Below are 14,387 nucleotides of genomic sequence, written 5' to 3'. Positions count from 1 at the left end.
TAATTTTCCCCAGCTGGAATAATGAAGGTTAAAGAGAAAAAGGAGGAAAGCGCTTCAGCCATTATTTGATTTGGACATATGTTCATTTCCCACTGTGGTTATGAAAGACAATGTACAGCACAGCTAAAGAAAATCCCTTGAGCCCTTTTTATATAATACAGCTGTTTTTTCCTTAAATAACATATTCCACTGCAGTCATATGTAATGAAGCTCAAATGACTTATGCAAAGTGCCAGCAGAATCAAAGTAATAACAGAAGGCAATGCTTTGGTTTGAGGTGGGCAGCCTGTAGCTGAACGGATGAATGTAACCTCAAGAAACATTTAAAAACTCTTTGCAATCAATTAGTTCCTATTTCTGGCAAGAACAAACTTGCTTTCTATGGAAGCATATGAGGAAGGGGTGGGAGAAGAAGGAGAAGGAAAAGATTATCACCTTTTATATGTCAATAAGATGAGTGGCTATATAATAAATGAAATAAATAGAAAAGTAAAATGAAAAATAGAGCCACTCAATATAATACAGGTGGTCATATGTTTTAAATAACTTTTTTTCATTAGACTTCCTAAAAGAGAGTTAAAAGACAGCAATGTGTTACAGTATCAAGCAAGCTGAAATCCACTTAAATTGTTGTCAATTGTTATGAGATTCCTTCACTTTTTAAAAGTGCAATAACAACATTTCAGTTAACAACTTACAGATTGCCTTCTGAACAGACACTTTTAATTTCTGCATTTTCAGTTTCTCTAGCTATTTCATTATAGATAGTTAAATAGAAAGGTAACCATGAAAATGTCTATTCTTGTTACAACAGAAATTGCTGGGAAGGATTCATTGGCTAGGTAATCCAACAACTACCCTTAACAAGAAGCGAGATTCACAAACAGTGAAGGAAGATCTTTTCTTCAGCGGTATGTGAAGCGTGAACAAACTTTTATCCTGCCTATCTCCTTTGGGATACTAAGATCCAAACACCTGTTACAGTAAAATAACTTACTTTTTAAGCTGCAGACTTGGGACTGACAAGTTCCCACTCAGCTATGGAAGTGCCTTGAGTGAGTCACACTCTTCAGTCAAAGGGTGGATGTCAGAAAAAGTTGAAAGAGAGAATATATTTCTGCCACCTGGAGCTCTTGAAGGAAAATAGGCCATAAATGTAACTAATAAATAAAGAAAGCAAAGAAAATATACATCAGCACTTGAAGAGGCCTGACATTTTTTTGCCATACCACTTTGTACAACAGTGACAGCTGAATAAATATGAGAGGGAAGGAAAGGAAAATTTGGGGGGCATTTTTAAGGGAGGCATTTGGGGGGATGGAAAAAGAATGACAGAAATAATGCCAAAAAATGTAACTGAGAATTATAAATTTACATTTTACAACCAGAAAGTAGCCATTGGGGATAAGGACTGTTGAATAGAATATTTCAGAATTCCAGGTAATTGTAGAAGTGCGTGATAAAAACCCAACTCGTTTAAATCTGATTGCAGAGGCATATTGGCTTATCATAAAGATAAATACTTTTAATAAACAGTGATGATATTAACCAAGGTATCCCCAGAAACAGTTGTTGTAACCGTAGCATTTGTTATTAGCTTGGGATGGCTAAATTGATGACACATCACCAGCTGGATTATCCTGATGGGAAAAGGATCCAGTGGGAGACTCTGCAAGAAAAGCCCTTGCTCAAAGATGGAATTTTATGATGCAATTTTATGTGAGGACAACTGTTGATGTACGGTTTCTCTTAAGAATAGTTAGATGCAAAAACTAAAAAATTAAGCAGAAAAAAGGGAAGAATGTAGCCAAGTCATAGTAACTTTGCTGATTGTAATCTTGTTATTTTTCAGGAAGGACTGGGGGAAAACGTTAGTGAATCTGGAGAATTCAGATTCAGAATTCAGCACTAGAAAGAATTGTATGATTGTCTATTATCAAGTGATGTCAGTCAGCTCCCTAGATACAGAATATCTGTACACAAAATACAAAATAATACAAAGTATATTATTTCTACAGCATGAGTCAGGGAAGAAAAAAGATTACCTTGCTGCTTATAGGTAAAACTTTTTGAATTCTTTATTAAGATCTAGAGAAATTTCATCAGTTAAATAGAATGTTTTCATAATAGAAAACAATAGAATTTTTTTACAAAAAAATCATATGCATCAAGGAACAAAATTAACATTTTTTTATTTACAGTTATTTTCTCTGCATTTATAAAAGTGCATATTAGAAAGAGAAATATATAAGTATGAATGTTTAACTTACAGTATTAAAGTATCCCATTGAAGCTTCCTTATTGTTATGGGTAATCTGTTTTTTCTGGTTTTTGGAGTTGTTATTGGTACATATAGTTTGATGACTCTTTTGACTTCAAGTAAAAATATGTTGTAATGCTCTTCAACAGTATTGCATCCAGTGAATAGAAATTGTCAATCAAGGGATGAGAGATCATTGTCTATAAGATCATAGTTGCCTTTTTTGAAGTTATAATTGGGGATCACATCATTGTGTTGATTTTTGTGTGGACATATGTTGAGACAAAAGTCAATCATGCTGTGGTCACTGTTGGAAAAGGGTTCTTTAATTTGTATTCCATAAATTGAATTCAAACTATTATAGAAGATGAGATCGAGGCAGTTGTTAAGTCTAGTGTTGTTGATTACTAGTTGTTCTAGTCCCAGATTTGTTACTGCATTGTAGAAGGTTGCATGGGTGGGTTCAGTTTTACATTTGTTTAGGGTCCAGTTAATGTGAGGTAGATTGAAGTTACCAAGAAAGATAAAAGTGTGTGGGCAGGATGTTGTCCATGTTAGTAGTGAATTTAGCTTGTTTACATGTTCAATGTCATAATCAGGGGCTCTGTAACATAATAAGAATCGAAATGTGATATTTAAGGACAGTTCACTGTTGTGGCTCTGGGCTTGGATTCAGCTCCTGTGACTGATATGAGTTCAAGTGAGGAGGTCATGGCAGAAAAATATGAGCGGGCATGGCTCAGTGATTGGACGGACGTGACAAAGGACGACAGACCTGATGTATTAGAATTGTCAGGACCTTTGACCTTCTCTGGTTCCTTATCTGATCAACAGCCGGGAATGGCTGACAGGGAAGTTTTGAGAGAGTCTTCTAGTGGAGATGAGAACTTGGAAAATTTGTGGTTAAATGTAAAAAACAGAAGACGGTTGAGAAGGCAAAATCAGCTGGAGTGAATGAGGAGAGCGAGTCAGTAAATTAGCACATTGCCTCAATGAGTATAAAAGGACACAGCTGGGCTGGTGCAATTTGCCAGGAACAAAGTGACTATTTGAGTGAGGACGTTACAGCAAGAAGCTCTGAGACTGGAGATTTATTGCCAGGAGTGGTTTGCTGGACAGAGTAAAGATTTATGCTGTGAATTGAGGTTTCTGCCAGCCGTTATCTTGTAAGACTTCTTTCCGTTTGATTTAATTGTGAAACGGCTGCTTTCTGTTTTGTTCATTTGAATTTGGAAGGGGAGTCATAACATTATTGTTCCTGGCCACAAACAAACCATCCTTAAAACAAGATGGATTCAAATCAACTGCAGCGTTTGGTAGAGCAGCAACAACAACAAATTAACCAGCTACTGCAAAGCAATGTGACGTTTCAGAATCAGGTAACACAATTGCTGAATTATGTTTCCAGCTTATCAAGCCCTGCTGCTGTTCCCCCTGCCCCTCCTATGAGGAAAAGCCCAGTATCCATGCCGGAGAAATTTTCTGGGCAAATGGACAGGTTCCCGGCATTTATGGATCAATGCCAATTGTTTATCTCTCTGAGGCCTGAAGACTTCCCAACCGACCGGTCTAAAGTAGGATTTATGATCAGTTTATTAACTGGGCAGGCTGCTAATTGGGCTACTCCCTTATTAGTTCAAGATAGCCCGTTGTTGAACAATTTCCAGGGTTTTCTCCAACAAATGGGAGTGATGTTTGAGAACCCAATTAAGATACAAACTGTGGACAGACGGTTACGGGACATTAATCAGGGGAAACGTTCCCTGCAGGAATACGTTGCAGAATTTTGTTTGCTGTGTATGGACTCTAACTGGAACGAACCGGCTCATATGGCTGCATTCCAGGAAGGCTTGTCTGATGCCATCAAAGATGAGCTGGTCCATGCAGAGAGGGCTTTAACTTTGGATGCATTGATAGTTCAGTGCTTACGAATTGAAGTTCATTTACAGCAACGTGGATGCAACGGCTCGTTATGGAACCATCTTCGTTTTCTCGCAGACAACCCATGCCACCGAGAGTTTTCCAACCCACGGTTAATGCTGAGGAGCCAATGGAGTTAGGTGCACTCTGCCCTCGCTTAACGGTGCGAGAACGTTCGAGAAGGTTCCAGGAAGGCTTGTGCCTTTATTGCGGGGGTCCGGGACATTTTGCTAATTCCTGCACTCGGAGAAGGACTCGCAGACCTGTGTCTGAAACCACTTCTGGCCCGTCGGGAAATGGGGTAGGCCCGACCTCAGGGAAACCCTAGGTCGGGCACATCCTCCACCCCCATCCCAAATTGCCAAAGTAAATCCTGGTCCTCCTCGGCATTTACTTTTGGACACTTGTATCTTCTTACAGACCCAGAAGGAAGGAATTCCTGTCGTTGCGCTGGTGGATTCAGGGGCTACAACCAGCTTTATGGACTGTGCTTTGGTTAAACATTTTGGAATTCCTTTGATTCCTGTGAATCCACCCATTAAGGTGGAAACCGTAGATGGGCGTGAACTCGTCGGGACCCATTCGCTGCGCTACTCAGCCAGTGCGTATGCTTATTGGGGATCATGAGGAGGCGATAAGTTTTTATGTCACCTCAAACCTCCATCTCCCTTTGGTGCTCAGAATGTCCTGGTTGCATTTGCACGATCCGTTGGTGGCTTGGTCGCAGAACGCCATTTCTTTTCCAAGCCTACAATGTGTGGACCACCTGAGGCATGTTTGCGCTGGCCAAGATATCGCCGCTCCTGCTGTCTCAATTCCTTCAGAGCTATCGGACTTCTCCGATGTTTTCAGCGAACAGGAGGCAGACCGATTACCCCCACATCGTGCTTATGATTGTCCCGTGGACCTGATACCGGACACTCCATTGCCAAAGGGGAGATTATACTCCATGTCGGAGCCTGAGTTGGTTGCACTCCGAGAGTTTTTGGATAAAAACTTAGCTCGGGGATTTATTCAACCCTCATCGTCCCCTCTTTTGGCTCCCGTTCTTTTTGTTAAGAAGAAGTCGGGAGAACTGCATCTCTGCTATGATTATAGATGACTAAACTCTATCACCGTGAGGAATAGCTATCCCTTACCGCTCATTCCGGAATTGATGGAGCGGTTGCGGGAGGCTACTATCTTCACTAAACTCGATCTGCGTAGGGCCTACAACCTGGTTCAGATGCGCAAGGGGGATGAGTGGAAGACGGTGTTTGGCACTCGTTATGGTCATTTCGAGTACACCGTCATGCCATTTGGTCTAACCAACGCTCCCGCTGTATTCCAGCATTTGTTGAACGACATTTTTCGGGACATGCTGGATCGGTTTGTCGTGGTGTATCTGGATGATATTTTAATCTACTCTCGGTCCAGGGATCACCACCTTCATCAGGTCCGTCAAGTGCTGCAGCGTCTTCGGGAGCATAAGCTCTATGTGAAACTGGAGAAGTGTTTCTTTTTTCAGTCGTCAATAGAGTTTTTAGGGCACATCATTTCTCCCAAGGGCATTGCTATGGACCCTAAAAAGGTTGAGGCATTGTGTAGTTGGGAAGCCCCTCATTGAGTCAAGGACATCCAACGTCTTTTGGGATTCGCTAACTACTATCGGACTTTTATCCTGGACTTTGCTAAAGTAATAGACCCCATAACTCAGCTCCTCCGTAAGAAGGTTCCGTTTGTGTGGGGGCCTCCACAGCAACAGGCTTTTGAAACTTTAAAGAAAGCGTTTGTGGCTGAGCCGATATTGAGGCATCCTGATCCGAATCGTCCATTTGTGGTCGAGACAGATGCCTCTAATGTCGCTATCGGAGCGGTACTGTTACAAGCTTCAAAGGATGGCGTGCCTCTTTTCCCATGCGCATACTATTCTAGGAAGCTCACAGCTTCAGAGCGCAACTACACCATCTGGGAAAAGGAGTTGTTGGCCATTAAGGCTGCTTTTGAGACCTGGAGACATCATTTAGAGGGGGCTCGGCACAAGGTAGAGGTTCGGACAGATCACCGAAACTTGGAACATTTGACCACAGCTAAGAAATTGAACCAACGCCAGATTCGGTGATCATTTTTTGCCAGGTTCAATTTCTCCGTTACTTATGTTCTGAGTGGACAGAATCGGAGGGCAGACGCATTGTCTCGGAAGCCCAAGTATATCGGTCCCGAGGATCCTCTTCCTCTACGAACAGTGTTACCGCCAGAATCCTTGGCCGTACTGCAAGATCCAGTAGACTTGCGGGCTCGCATACGAGAGGCGCAACGATTGGATGCATGGATGCAGCAGAGACGGGGGGACGTCGGACCTGATTCTTCATGGTCCATTGAAGAGGGCTTGCTCCGACATCGGGGTTTATTATACGTACCTACCAGGTTGTTGAGAGCTCTCATCATGACACAATGTCATGATAACCCCGCTGCTGGCCATTTTGGATTTTATAAAACCTTGCATTTGGTCACCCGGACTTTTTGGTGGCCTCGGGTTCGTCACGATGTGTTCTCTTACATCACTTCTTGCGTCCAGTGTAGGCAAGCGAAAGCGGCGTCGGGTGCGCCCCCTGGACTCCTCCAACCATTGCCGGCTCCGGGCAGACCATGGGGAGTGATCTCCATGGACTTTCTCACGCATTTACCATCCTCATCGGGCTTCACGACGGTGCTCGTGGTAGTTGATATGCTGACTAAAATGGCTCATTTCATTCCCTGTCGGAGATTACCTTCATCCCTTTTACGGCTCAGCTATTTTTACAGCATATCTTTCGTCTGCATGGACTGCCAGATAGAGTGGTTTCTGATCGTGGGGTTCAGTTTACTGCGCAGTTTTGGAAACAGTTAATGGCAGCGCTACAAGTTCAGGTGTGCTTAGCGTCAGCGCACCATCCGGAAACTGATGGCGGGACTGAGAAGGTGATTGGGATTCTTACCCAATATTTGAGGTGTTTTGTTAATCAGCGACAAAGCGATTGGGCGAAATACCTCCCATTGGCAGAATTCGCTTTTAATAACTCACACCACACCTCCACTCGGGTAACGCCATTTTTCGCGAATGTAGGTTATCACCCGTGCTTCTTCCCATTAACTTGGATGGATTCACCGGTTCCTGAGACACAAGATTTTCTGGAGGAACTACAAGTGGTCCACCATTTAGTAAGGCAACAACTTGAATGAGCGAAAGAGGACTATAAACGGTTTGCGGACCGGTCACGTCGAGCACCGCCTCCATTAGCTGTGGGTGACAAGGTGTGGTTGTCCATGAAACACCTTCGGATCGATCGCCCAATTAGGAAATTGGACCATCGTTTCATCAGTCCATTCCCGATTGAGGCGGTTATCAACCCTGTGGCATACCGGCTCACCTTACCGCGCTCCATGCGTATTCACCCTGTATTCCATCGCTCTCTTTTGGTTCCTGACTCCCCGGACTGTCCTCTGCGTGCTCCAGCTGGTACGACTTCCCCATCAACGCCCCGTGAGGAGGCGGAGGTTGATGACACGGTGGTCAGCGTTACTGATTCGCATTGGCTCAAGGGTCGTTTCCAGTATTTAGTCGGGAGGAGAGTGGATGACTCAGAAATTTGCTCATGGATGGATGCGTCTGCAGTTCATGCTCCAGACATCATTCGGGACTTTCATGAACGTTTCCCTTCGAAACCGCATCCGGATCGTCAGACCCGGGGGAGGTCCCTGCGGTGAGGGATAGTGTTGTGGCTCCGGGCTTGGATTCAGCTCCTGTGACTGATATGAGTTCAAGTGAGGAGGTCATGGCAGAAAAATATGAGCTGGCATGGCTCAGTGATTGGACTGGTAACCAGGATGAGGAGATGGACGTGACAAAGGACGACAGACCTGATGTATTAGAATTGTCAGGACCTTTGACCTCCTCTGGTTCCTTATCTGATCAACAGCCGGGAATGGCTGACAGGGAAGTTTTGAGAGAGTCTTCTAGTGGAGATGAGAACTTGGAAAATTTGTGGTTAAATGTAAAAAACAGAAGACGGTTGAGAAGGCAAAATCAGCTGGAGCGAATGAGGAGAGCGAGTCAGTAAATTAGCACATTGCCTCAATGAGTATAAAAGGACACAGCTGGGCTGGTGCAATTTACCAGGAACAAAGTGACTATTTGAGTGAGGACATTACAGCAAGAAGCTCTGAGACTGGAGATTTATTGCCAGGACTGGTTTGCCGGACAGAGTAAAGATTTATGCTGTGAATTGAGGTTTCTGCCAGCCGTTATCTTGTAAGACTTCTTTCCGTTTGATTTAATTGTGAAACGGCTGCTTTCTGTTTTGTTCGTTTGAATTTGGAAGGGGAGTCATAACAGTTCACATATGATAGTCTCAGGAAGAGCAAGCTCTTGGGTAACATTTTACTAAATTTCACAAGAAAATGTGTTTCAGGAAGACAGAGACTTTAAGATGTTTACTGATAAGAAGAGAAGAAAAAAGAGATTCTGAACAGCTGGCTGTCACTATGATAGCATTCAGGATTGGATTTTGTCTGATTTTATCTAATTAATTTCAAATTTGTAGAGCACTAAAAACACATTGTCCTAGCTGCTCGACTGAGTCAATTTCTGGGGCAACCTTAGCAACAGGGGAGTGTCCTCACAGATCTGAAAGACTCAACTGACAACCCAGTCCTAATCCTGGATGCTATCTCCACCATAATGGAGAATGTGACGATGTTTCACTTTGGTTCAGAAAAGCTTTCAAGTTGCAAAATATGAAAAACAGACTTTCCTTTTCCACATTGGATCTTAGCTCATGTGCAATATGTTTTGTAAAAAGTTGCTCAGCCAAAAGGCAATATGGGCATATATGTAAATCAAGTAATGCTATCCTTTTTGAAAATTTGAATGTAGTTTTTGGGATTAACACTTTATTTGTCCAAGAGGATTGAGGCAAACCTTGATGAGGTTTTATGACAGGAATGTGTTAGTCACCTCAAGCATTATGGGCTGCGGGTTGTCAATGTTGGTTTTAATCTTTACTGTATACTCTGCCCAGAATCACTATTGAGAAATGGGCAGCCAAAAAACAAAACAATACAAAAAATTGTTGTAGCTTGTAAGGCAAGCAGTAGGTATATTCAGTTTTGTAGTTATCAAGAACAGGAATGGGCATTTTTAGATATGTATGGTAAAAGAACATGAAAGTGTTAAATAATTAAGTTTTGTGTAGATGTGATGTACCTTTATATCAAAAAAACATTTTAATGAATGATTTTGAGTATCCTGGAAGGCAGAAAATGCAATCTAAGGTCTTTATGTTGCTTTCCTTCTAGATCAATCAACCTGTTTCTAATTTTTCTCTTAAAGTTGTATTTGGATGCTTCTTACCTGCAAGTATTCTTGAACTCACTATAATTAAATTCTCAGTAGAAGGATTCACATCTATTTCAGATAGATATTCATTTCTGAATTGCCTTTTAGTTCACATTCTGATACCATATATTGTGGGCTGTAGTTTGGCACAACAGTGTAACTTCATTTTTTGTTGGCTGAAAGAATAATTCCTGTTATCTTATGTAATGGACAACTGAATCTATAAAGTGGAATGTGAGGATTTCAAACCTCCCCTTTAAGTAGTCTCTTAGTCTTCACCCCCTAATGCCAAGTCCTATGTATGGTAACATTTTGATAGCCTACCTACTGTCACCATCTGTGAAATAATTTCTATAATGCAACTATCTGATTTTTTAGCATGAAATTTTGTGACTATATTCAATTCATTTCCCCTTCTTACTAACTTTATACAATAGACAATCTCATAACAGACACACAAAATCAAACTTTATTAAAAAGTCATGTCTGACTCTAAGGCATGGTGTTCATCTCAAGAAGATTATAAATGAAAACATATCTTCATGTCCAACCAGAAGTAAAAGTAAAGGCATATATATTACATAGCATTGACAAAAGTTTAATATATCTAGCAATTAAGAAATTATAAAAGTAATGAGATATGCCTATCTTCCTGTTAAATTAAAATTATGAGTTAAATATCATATTTCAATAATTAATATACAATGAAACTGTCAAATCAACTCAGTGGTTTTATGTGAAATATTGTGAGTTCTGTGAAAGAACAAATCTGAAGAAATCATATTCATGAATGTAGAATCTCAGGGGAAAGCCAAAGAATCAAAAAGGTTAGTATTTTTATGGTTATTGCTAGGTATTGCACAACATTAAGTTATGGAACCTACATAGCTCATCTATTCTATCAAAATAGAAGCATTAAATAAATAATAGTTGAGTTATTAGTCACCAAACTTCACATCCCAAGTCAGTCCTTCTTTGCTTAATAGATTTCCTACTTTATCATTAGGTACACAGTTCAAGCATAGCTAACAGATAGGTTACATCAATGCAAATTCTTAAGAATATGATAATATTTCAGGAAGAAGAGTTGGCTATTTCTTCATCAGGAAATGCTTTAAATTAAAAGCATTCTTGTTTATATTATAGTTTGGACTGTTTCAAAACCACCACTTTCCCTGCTGGTTTGCCTTCAGCCTAGTTTCTTGCTACTTTGGATGAGTTTTTTCATTTCAAATCAAATTAAGGAAACTGTTTTCTATAAGTTATTCAGAGTGCCCTTACTGTGAACTATTTTTGTGCAGAGACTAAGTTGGTAACTTAAAACAATTTAGAGAAAAATTAGGCTTGCTTAAATGTACCTGGAATATTGTTATTCTGTGCCAGTATACATGCAGATATGTGTTTAGTATTTGCAAAGGAATAGATCAGTGGTTGGGTTCAATTTTTTTTACTACTGGTTCTGTGGACGTAGTTTGGTGGACATGGCAGGAGAAGGATACTGTAAAATCTCCAGTCAGAGGTGGTATTTGCCAGTTCTCCGAATTACTCAAAATTTCCGCTACCGATTCTCCAGATCCTGGTCAGAACTTGCTGAATACCACCTCTGCAACAGATTCAATGTATGCCTTAATAACTCTTGGCATATACCTAGATCTAGGTGTAGTATATAAAGCATAATATTGATTTTTTTAAAAATTAAAACAACATTTTGAGTATTTTTCTCTCAAATTTGTTTCCAATGTCCTAGTCCTAGTCCCTTAATAGGGTTAGATGAGTGAGTGTAGATATGGAATTACATACATTTGTTTTAATTTTTCTTATGTTTTTTTCAGTCCCAGTTTTCCTGACATTACATGTACATAATTCAATTGTCTTACATCTTTCCTCACCGATGCAGAGGTTCAGAACTAAGACTGGAGCCAAAACTGACAGAAAGTGAAGTTTTGTCTTTCTCTCTCTTTTTTCTGTTCCTCTTTTCTCTGTCTTTCTTTCTTTTGTCTCTGTATGTCTCCTTCCTACCTTTTTATCCCTGTCCCATAGCAATTTAAATTATATTTAATAATTTAAATTATATTTAAACAAAAAACTCCAATTAATATCAATGAGGAAAAGCTGCCTGTATCTCCTAATAGCAAATTTTTACACACATTTGCTTGGGGATTAGCTAACACAACAATCACAACCTTAGGTTCAAAGCTGATTACCGATTCTAACAATTAGAACTGTATTCTATATTGATTGAAAGCACTGTTATATGGACTTGTTTGCGCCATCTCTTCTGCAACCCAAGAGTTTTTCAATACTTGATTTAAGTGTGTAGCAGGGCTGTCAAACTCCCAGTCCGCCATCAAACTCCCAGCACGTGCTGGCCATGCCCATGCCCAGTTTAGCAAGAGGGGGAGGAGTCCTGATATATTACGTGATGCCACCATGACGATGTGAGTTTGACACCCTTGGTTTTTAGAATAAACCAATGTTAATATGCAAATATGTAACAGGTCCCCCCACACAATGCTTTTTAAAAAAAAATATTTTCCAGGTTAAATATAATATAGTTGAATTCAAAGGTGTCCTCCCAATGGAAAAATACTTAGAGCCAATAGAAACATTTGCAAATTATTTTCCCTAATGGCCTCTTTGTTTTGCAGGTCCTGAATTATCTTCTGCCTAGTTTAGAAAGTCCACCTAACACTTTTGAATAATTTGAAGAAAAATGACAACAATTACTTTCCCTTTGCAAAATTATCAAAAGCATCTGCTCCTAGAACAGAACATTGTTCAGAGATCCTGAGCTCAGTTCATAGTTTCCACCAAATAAAAGATGGACAAAATCTTTGAGTTCAAATGATGCAGAGTTTTCTTTTAAGTTATTAGGAGGAGGATCTTGCTGAGCACTATTAAATATCACTGTGATATAATGAGATATAATGAGACCGAGGAGAAGGAATTTTGCATCTCTTTAAAGAAGCTTTAAAAGTAAACATAATATTCTAAGTCTATGAATGGCTAAATGCAGCCACATTATTACTGTTTAAACAAAAAAAAAAAACACCCTCTTTTTTGAACAATCAGTTTGCCTGCATGATTTTGGCAATTCAAACTGGGAGAACCCAAGAGATGGAATGACGCAAGCTAAGGAGCTCCAAATGGCCCCCAACAGTCATTGCCTTTTCTTAATTCAGTACACAGCAACAACACCAAAGGCCACTAATCTTTCTGTAACTGAGTTTTGCCATGACATTATTAAGAAGAGTCCCTATAGGAAGCAAAATTAAAAGGAAACAAGCAAGAAAGGGATATTTTTCAGATCTAAACAGAGATATGTACTGATGCAGTTGCAACCACATTGATCTATGACTAAAGAAAAAAGCAGAAACTGAATATAAAAGGTTTCATGAAAATTATAGTGTTTTCCATTTGTTTGTGGATTTCTGATTTCATGTCTAGGCTTCTTTCCAGTTTAAAAATAAAATTCCAATCTGAGACCACAGACCTCAGAAACTATGTATATATGCAAACATGTCAAATTCCCAGTTGGCGTTTTTGTTGTTCTCATTCTAAGGTTTAAATGTTACTACTTAAATTGTAATATATTATTTTCATGGTTCATATGAATCTGTATTACTTTACATTTTTGTTGGCAGCCTCCATTGTGCCCTTGTGAGTCCTAGAAGACATCAGACTTTCCTGCTGTTGAGAGATATACTTTCCATACTGTAATCTAATACAAAAATAATTTACTCTGATTTGCTTTGCTAATGGAGAAAAATATGCTAAAAAATGGAAACCTACTTTTGTGGCTGTGTCATCTAATGGGAAATTAAGGAGGAGTACATAAGGACAAAGATCTAGGAGCCAGGTTTTAATAGGCTGCATAACACTTAATGTTTCATATCCATCAGATATCCACTTTAGAATGCAAAAATGAACCGTGGAAGGCTAAATAAGATATTATTTTGAAAATGGTAGGACTGTCTGGTTATCTGCTCCAGTGAATTTTGTCAGAAAGCAAGGTAGATTTTACCATTTGCCAATGCACCTGCATTTGAAAGACTGGGGAGAGAAGGTATCACAACTGGGGTTCTATAATAACCTATAATAGATAATTTTAGGGATAAGAAACTATTGCTTTAAAAACACCTTTTCCTTATAAAAGAACTTGTCTGGTGCTTCAAAAAGTATTTTGTTGGGAAATGATCCTTTCAATTTTATTGCCAAAATGTTAATCAGAGCAGTTCAATATACACAGTGTAATTCATGACACTGATTCTTCAACACCTCACAGTTTTCTAACCTGAAGGAACATTAAGTGCAATAGCACTTAAGACTTATATACTACTTCACAGTGCTTTACAGCCCTCTCTAAGCAGTTTACCGAGTCAGCATATTACCCCCAACAATCTGGGTCCTCGTTTTTCCGACCTCGGAAGGATGGAAGGCTGAGTCAGCTTTAGCTGCTCAGAATCGAACTCCTGCATTCTAACCACTGCACCACCACGGTTTTTGATAGATAATCTAAAGCAATTTTTAATAATAATATTAATATAGATAGAGCATTAAGGATTTACTCTAAGTTTTTTCTTGATCTCTTACTTTCATTCTTTCTGCCTTTGTTCCTAGGTACTCACTGTCTTCTTTGTAGGATGGTGGTGGGCGGGTTTGTAATTGTTTTTGGTTCCTTCAAATCAGTGTTGACTCCTGGACTATTCACTGTAGATTTTTTGGCAAGATTTTGGAAGAGGTCACCATTGCCTCCTTCTTAGGGCTAAGAGAGAATGATCAGTTCAAGGTCACCCAAGTAGCTTCGTACCTAAGATGGAACTAGAAAACACGGTCTTTTGTTTTCTAGCC

Source organism: Pseudonaja textilis, chromosome 8 (assembly GCF_049901715.1).
Source record: "Pseudonaja textilis isolate UNSWEBS1 chromosome 8, rPseTex1.2, whole genome shotgun sequence".
NCBI classification, from domain to species: Eukaryota; Metazoa; Chordata; class Lepidosauria; order Squamata; family Elapidae; genus Pseudonaja; species Pseudonaja textilis.
The sequence above is the reverse complement of the archived record's forward strand: the minus strand, read 5'-3'. Positions refer to the sequence as shown.